General features: G+C 39.0%; 1 pseudogene; it reads right to left on the bottom strand.

The window, feature by feature from the left end:
* Positions 1-1241: 1241 nt before the first annotated feature.
* Positions 1242-7147, bottom strand: LOC119577244 (annotated as a pseudogene).
* Between the last annotated feature and the right edge of the window lie 353 nt (positions 7148-7500).

Genomic DNA, 7500 nt, shown 5'->3' with positions numbered 1-7500 from the left:
CCGTGGAAAGGAACTGGGGACTCTACCACGTACTCACTCCAAGAGCATCACAGCATGAAAACTACAATTAAGTATCATGCTGTGACCACGGCGGCTCAGACATGAACCTACCGTTAAAAGAAGAATATATATATATATATATATATATATATATATATATATATATATATATATATATATATATATATATATGTGTGTGTGTGTGTGTGTGTGTGTGTGTGTGTGTGTGTGTGCGCGCGCACATACACACACACACACACACTCAATCTCTCTTTCTCTCTGTCTCTATGAACGTATCTATTGTGACAAATGTAGAAAAGGTATGATTGAGAATGAATATCTTCCCAAAAGGAGAGGTGTATTTAACCGGTTTCGATTATATCTTCGTCAGAAATACATACATCAGCGAAACTACGGGGCATAAGTTTTTCAGACCCGATTTACATATATGATAAATTTTTTTTGGGGGAAATGTTACAATATGAGAATATGTAATATGAGAAAATATGTAATATGAGAAAACTAGATATGAGAATATGTAATGAATATGAAAATATGTAATATGAGAAAACTAGATATGGAAATATGTAATGAATAAGAGAATATGTAATATGAGAAAACTAGAAGAGGGTGCAGGGTCTGATCTTATCGTCCGTCGTCACCCCGATGGATCTGTTTCCAGGTAGTTCCCGATCCTCTTCTTCCTCCACGGGGAACTGGATTTTCTCGTGGACGGAGTTAAGCTAAGTCAGATATTAAGCTGCGTCAGGGTGTGGTGTAATCACGACCTTCTGGGGACGATGGCCAGGACATATCTACGTAACGAAGCGAAGTAGGATGTATTCTTGTAGTTATCTCTCTCCAGCGTCTCCGTGAAGAGGCAGGCCACTGTTCTGTTTTGTTTTTTTTTTAATCAATCTATCTATCTATTATTTATATGTATACATATAATCATATCTATGTATCACAGACTACTGCATTGCGGTCATATACTCTTTAACCGCATATTCAACATTAACAATGATAATCCACTCATCAGTATTTAAAGTCAGTACATATTACTGATTTTCGGTGAAATCTCAGCTGACGAAGAGGAGAGAATCCACCAATCGGAATTCAGTAAGAAAGAACAAAGAATAACCAATCACGGCTTCAGGAAGAGAAAAGCAGCCAATCACAGACGAGGAGGAGGAGACAAGAGGAGGGACAGTGACCGTTAAAGGAAAGGAAAAATCACCGAAGAGGCCTTAGTTTTTTTTTTATTAATTTTATGTTAAATTCTATGACACAACCATATACAAATTCTCGATGGATATACAGAACATCAAAAAAAACATAAATAAATCAAGAAAGTCAATAGGAAGGAAAAAGCGAAATAACTAATTCTTGTACTTCGAGTAATCTGGAAGAGTTGGGAAGCCCCGCCTTAGCAACGCCCCGTTCACCTCCTTCAGCGCCTGCAGGAAGAGCTCCTTCTCCTCCTCCGTGTAAGGATCGAGGCTCTTCTGCGCCCCCTTCACGCTCCCGCCGACGTGACGCGCCAGGCAAGCGAGCCTATCCTCTTGGGGCTTGACCTTCAGGAACTCGAGAATTCGACGAGTCTCCCCTACAGGATCCTCGCGCACGGACTCATAGAAAACGGGGAAAGCGTCGCGACATTTTTTGAGAGCAAAGAGTGTTGTCTGCAGCCATTTTTGGAGTGTGTACCGCACGAAAATGTGAAATTCTGGAATAATAAGAACGGCATAGATAGATAGAGAGATAGATAGAGAAAGAAAGGGGAGTGGAGAAAAAGATGTAGGTGTGGCCAGAGGTGTTGATGGAAATTCGAGCAGAGAGAGAGTAGAAACAGAAGCAGCAAGACATAAAAAAAATAAATAAAAAAAAAGAGGTGGCCAAAAAAGAGAAAAAGAATAAGTGAACGGTAGACAAAGAGCTAAAAAAAAAAATTAAGCTAAAAGAGAGAGAGAGAGAGAGAGAGAGAAGAACAAAGACTAAGCAAAAACAAAAACAAAAAAATTAAGAAAAACAATAACAAATAAGAAAACGAAAAAAAATAAATAAATACCAACTTTCCTTAATTAACGCAGATTCGGACACGCTTTTTGTGTGTCTTTTCTTCCGGTTTCGAACGTGCGCGTAACTCCAGAGAGAAATAATGACCCTGAAAATAGACACGAAAAATAACTGTTTTTAAACCAAAAAACTATATCATGTTTTGCTCAACAGGTAAAGAAAAATTAAGATAAAAGAGAATAAATGAAATGAGAGGATTTTACTTTTTTTTTTTTTTAACACACGAAAAGGATAACCACGATAATATAAAATAATCAAAATAACATTCAATAGAGACAGAAAAACAGAGAGAGAGACCGAGAGAGAGAGAGAGAAAGAGAGAGAGAGAGAGAGAGAGAGAGCGAGAGAGAGAGAAAGAGAGGGAGAAAGAGATAGACCGATAGAGAAAGAGAAAAAAAGAGAGAGAGAGAGATAGACCGAGAGAGAGAGAGAGAGAGAGACCAAGAGAAAGAGAGAAAAAATAAAAACGAAAAAAAAACGAAAAAGAGACCAGACTCCCACCTTGCGGGATTCCGTATGATTATAATGGTAGGGAGATGCTTGTACTTCCCAACGTGTTTGGCAAAGTGGGCTTTGGTTGTAATGGTCGTCTTCCAGTATATCTTGTCTCGTTCTCCCTTAAATCCTTGGGGAAAGGAGGGTTAAGAAGGGAGATTTTAGTGAAAATTAGGGTGAGGGGGAAGGGGTGGAGTGGGGCGGTGGAGGGGGGGGGGAAGAGAGAAAATTGGTGGGTATTGGGAAGGAAGATTTTTTTTTTTTTTAAGTGGGCATATTTTTTTTATTATTCCCCTTCGCTCTTTTCGCTCTGTTTCTCTCTCTCTCTCTCTCTCTCTCTCTCCCTCTCTCTCTCCCTCTCTCTCTCTCTCTCTCTCTCTCTCTCTCTCTTCCTCTTTTTCCCTATTCCACACCACACCCCACCCACACACACACACGCACACACACACCCACACACACACACACACACACACACACACACACACACGTACGTACCAGCTCTTATAAGCGTCTTATCATTGTAGCAAGATCCTGTGAAGACCCCAGACGCAGCTTCCATCAGGTATCTCATCCAGGTGTTGCCAGAGCCGAGGGAAGGAGTGGAGGATGCTGCCCTTCATCCCCACGGCGAATCTCACGTCCATCCTGTGGGGAGGAGATGGGATGGGAGAAGGAAGTTGTGGGGAATTAAGGTGGGAGGAAGGGAGGGGAAAAGGAGGAGAAACTGAGGGAGGGAGAGAGAGGAAGGGGGGAACGCTGAGGAGAGTGAGAGAGAGAGAGAGAGAGAGAGAGAGGGAGGAGAGAGAGAGAGAGAGAGAGAGGAGAAGAAGAAAGGGAGAGGGGAGAAAGAGAGAGAAGAGAGAGAGAGAGAGGAGAGAAGAGAGAGAGAAGAGGGAGAGGAGAGGAAGAGAGAAGAGGAGAGAGAAGAGGAGAAAGAGAGAGAGAGAGAGACGAGAGAAAGAGGAGAATGAGAGAAGAAAGAGAAAGAGGCAGAGGGGTGGAAGGGAAGAGAAAGGGAGAGGTGAGAAGTGAAAGTAAAAAGGAGATAGAGGGAAATAGTGGAAAGGTAAATGGAGAGAAAAGCAAAATGAGAAGAAGACGAACAAAGAAAGGGATAAAAGACAATAAAAGGCTGTGAAATAAGAGAAGGGAGATGAAAGAAGTAAAAGCGCGAGGAAGAGGGAAACAGAGGAACAAAAGTGAAAATGGAGATAGAAATTGGGAAGAAAGGAAATTGACAACAATCAAGATACTGTAATAAGAAAAGAAAAAGAAAAATGGAAAATGCAGTAGAGATTGAAAACAAAGGTAAAGAATCCAAAAAATATGAAATAGACATAATAATAAAGACAATGAAGTACTTAGAGAACAGCCAGACAAATAAACAAAAATGGATTACCTCAGTAGCAATCAATAACAAACATAAAGAAAAAAAGGAAGTACAAAATAAACTAAGAAAAAAAATAAAAAATAAAAATAAATAAAGAAATAAGTAAAAATAAATATAAATAGAGAAAGAAATAAAAAATACAAAATAAACAAAAAAATAAAGATAATAAAGAAATAAAAAATATACAAAAAAAAATGAAGATAATAAAAAACAGAAAAAAATGAATGAAAAATACAAATAAAAAAAAAAAAATTAAGACAAATAAAAATATATATATAAATAAAAATACAAAAAAAAAAAAAAAAAAAAAAAAAAAAAAAAAAATATATATATATATATATATATATATATATATATATATATATATATATATATATATATATATATACAAAGAAAGGAAAAAAAGCGAAATATTTCTTTTAAAGAGAGCTAACCCCTGCTTTAAAAGCAAGGTCAGGCCGAGAGGCTCCATGAGCGCCCATACCACCTGGCCATTTAATTCTGCGCGCCCCTGATGTCCCGACAGGCGGCCTCGGGGAAGAATAAATACATTGCATGACACAATTTCTAAAAATAGCAGAGAGGAGAAGGATAAACCAGGAAGTGGAACGGATTGATGAGAGAGAGACAGAGACAGAGAGAAATTTTTTGAAAAGATTAAATATATAAGTGTTTTTGTTGTTGTTGTTGTATAGATGTGGTTTATATTGAGGAGAGAAAGAGTATGAAAAGAATAGAAACAAAAATGTGTAGGAGAGATGAGGAAAATTTATGAAAAAAACATGACAATAACAATCATGATGATAATCCTGATTATGAAATTACTGATAGTGATAATAATAATGATCATCATCATCATTCATCAGTAACGATGGCAACAAAAACACCAACAACAACAAAGTTAATAATAATAACAACAATGATAATGATAATAATGATAATGATGATAACAGTAATGATGATACTGTGATAATAATGATCATGATAATGATGATACTTATGATAATGATGATAATGATAATGATAATAATGATAATAATAATGATACTGATGATAATGATAATGATAATAACGATACTCATATCAATGATACTGATAATAATGATAATGATAAAAATGATAATGAAAAAAATGATAATGATAACAAAGATAATGTTGATAATGATAATAATAATAACGATAATAAAGATAATAATAACAATAACAACACAACATCAACACTCAACCTCCCCCCCTTTTTTTACCCTCTTTTTCACCTACCAATACACAATAAAAAAATAATAATAACAATAAATAAATAAATAAATGATAAATAGAAAAAAAAACTTACTCACCTGGAGCAAATTGCGTCATCGTCATCAGGCCACAGTCGTCGCGATGACCTGCTGAAGTCGAGATTAATATCCCTGTAGGATTTTTCCTCTGGGAATCCTGTGGGAGGAGAGGAGAGAAGGATGCTGTTGACAGAGATGTGGAGAGAGATGGCTGGTTGCGAAGCGGAGAGGGGGAGGAGCGAGATGATGAAGAAGGTGGGAGGAGGAGGAGAGGAGATGATAGGTAATAGTGATGGGAATAATGGGTGTGATGATGGTATTGGTATTCCGAGAGATAGAGAGTTAAGGACGAGAGGAAGAGGTAGGAGAAGAGTGAGAATGAGAATGATGAAAGTGTGTAACACAAATAACAAAGTGGTGATGATGATAGTAATGCGCTCATTCGCTTTCCTACCTGTCTAAATTTAAACGTTTCTCTACACATACACACACACACACACACGTACGCGCACGCGCGTACGCATAAACACACACCACACACACACACACACACACACACTTACACACAAAAAAATACAAACACAAACACACATACACAAATACACACCACACACACACACACACACATACACACACACACACACACACGCACACACACACACACACACACACACACACTTACACAAAAAAATAAAACACATACACACAGAAACATACAACACACATTCACAGACACACACACATACACACCATAAGCACAGATCATTAGTAAAACGGAATTAAGCGAAATTAGTGAACAGATTACCAGCGGATTATGAGTTTGAACCTGACACACCTGAGAGAAAAAAGTGACTTTTCATTCCGGAAGAGATAACATATCTCATGACTTACGTTTGTCATGAATAACTACCTTGATTAGTGTAAAAGGCAGGTAGGATTGACTCAAGTGCCTGTGGAGGATATTCGCTGGAACAGTTTATAAACAAAACGATGAAGGGAAGAACAGGGTAGTGTAGGGTGTCACCGAAAGACTGAATAAGCAATAAAGTGAAGAGTCCTTTGGCATGACTCTGTGTGTGTGTGTGCAGAGAGAGAGAGAGAGAGAGAGAGAGAGAGAGAGAGAGAGAGAGAGAGAGAGAGAGAGAGAGAGAGAGAGAGAGAGAGAGAGGGGGGGGAGAGAGAGAGAAGAAAGAGGTAAATTCCATCAACTAACGTCACCTGTTTTCCCCAGATTAAGGTAACGACGATCATCTCGCTCTCTCGCTCCGTCATGCTCGAGGTGTTCAAGGTCGTCCTCGTCGGTTTTCCCCAGACCCTCGCTCACGTCCTCATCTCCCACGCCCTCATCCTCATCTCCCTCATCCTTCTGATACCCCTCGACCTCCCCTTGGTCCTCCTCGCCCTCTCCCTGATACCCTTCGTCCACTTCCTGATGCCTCTCGTCCTCTGGGTCTCCCTTATCCTCATCCTTATCCCATTCATCCTCATCTTCCTCAAGGTCCGTCCTCATTTTCCTTCTGGTCCCCCTCATCCCCTTTCTCATCCTCCTCCTCATCCTGTTCCTGGTCTGCCTCACCCTCCGCTCCATCCTGGAGGAGAGCTTCGTCCTCCAGCCTGCCGAGGACTTGTCGAAGATGTGCTCTGGCGGAGGACACTCTCTCGTCCGGCGCAGGAGGGAGGGCCTTCAGGATGCAGAGTCCGAGGCAGAAGGAGGCGAGGACGAAGGCCGTCCTGGAGCAACGTCTTTTGGTCCAGGGCGCTAGGAAGAAGCAGGGCCACGTTGCTCTAGAAAATAGGATGAGCTGACAGCCTTAAATCATGGGCAGGCTATTGATATGCATGTATCTCGTTTTTTCTCATGAATACCAAAACAGTTATAAGTACGCAAGTATGGTTCGTAAATAAGCAGATTTATATGCAAATTGACATAACAACGGTCAACACCATGAAAAGATATCTATATTTAACTTAATTTTCATTCTAGCACTGTTTCTGTTCCACAGTGTCTTCACTTATGATAAAGGAGAATTCTAGACAGCTGTTTCATATAGTTTAGCAGTTCATACTCGAAATATACTTGGGAAATTTACAGAAAAAGTATTGCTTAAATATTTGTTATCATAGAGCTGTATACAGAAAAAAGATAATTTTATGACTTTCAAAAAATATTATTTCTATACATAGAGCTGTGTTCTGTTTACTTAACTTATTGGATACTCCATATGTATCTGCTGGTCAGAAAATTAATTCAATTATCATGAATGT

The sequence above is a fragment of the Penaeus monodon genome, chromosome 9 (genome assembly GCF_015228065.2).
Source record: "Penaeus monodon isolate SGIC_2016 chromosome 9, NSTDA_Pmon_1, whole genome shotgun sequence".
In the NCBI taxonomy this organism is placed as follows: domain Eukaryota; kingdom Metazoa; phylum Arthropoda; class Malacostraca; order Decapoda; family Penaeidae; genus Penaeus; species Penaeus monodon.
Note: the sequence above shows the minus strand (reverse complement) of the source record. Positions and strands in the feature narration are given on the sequence as shown.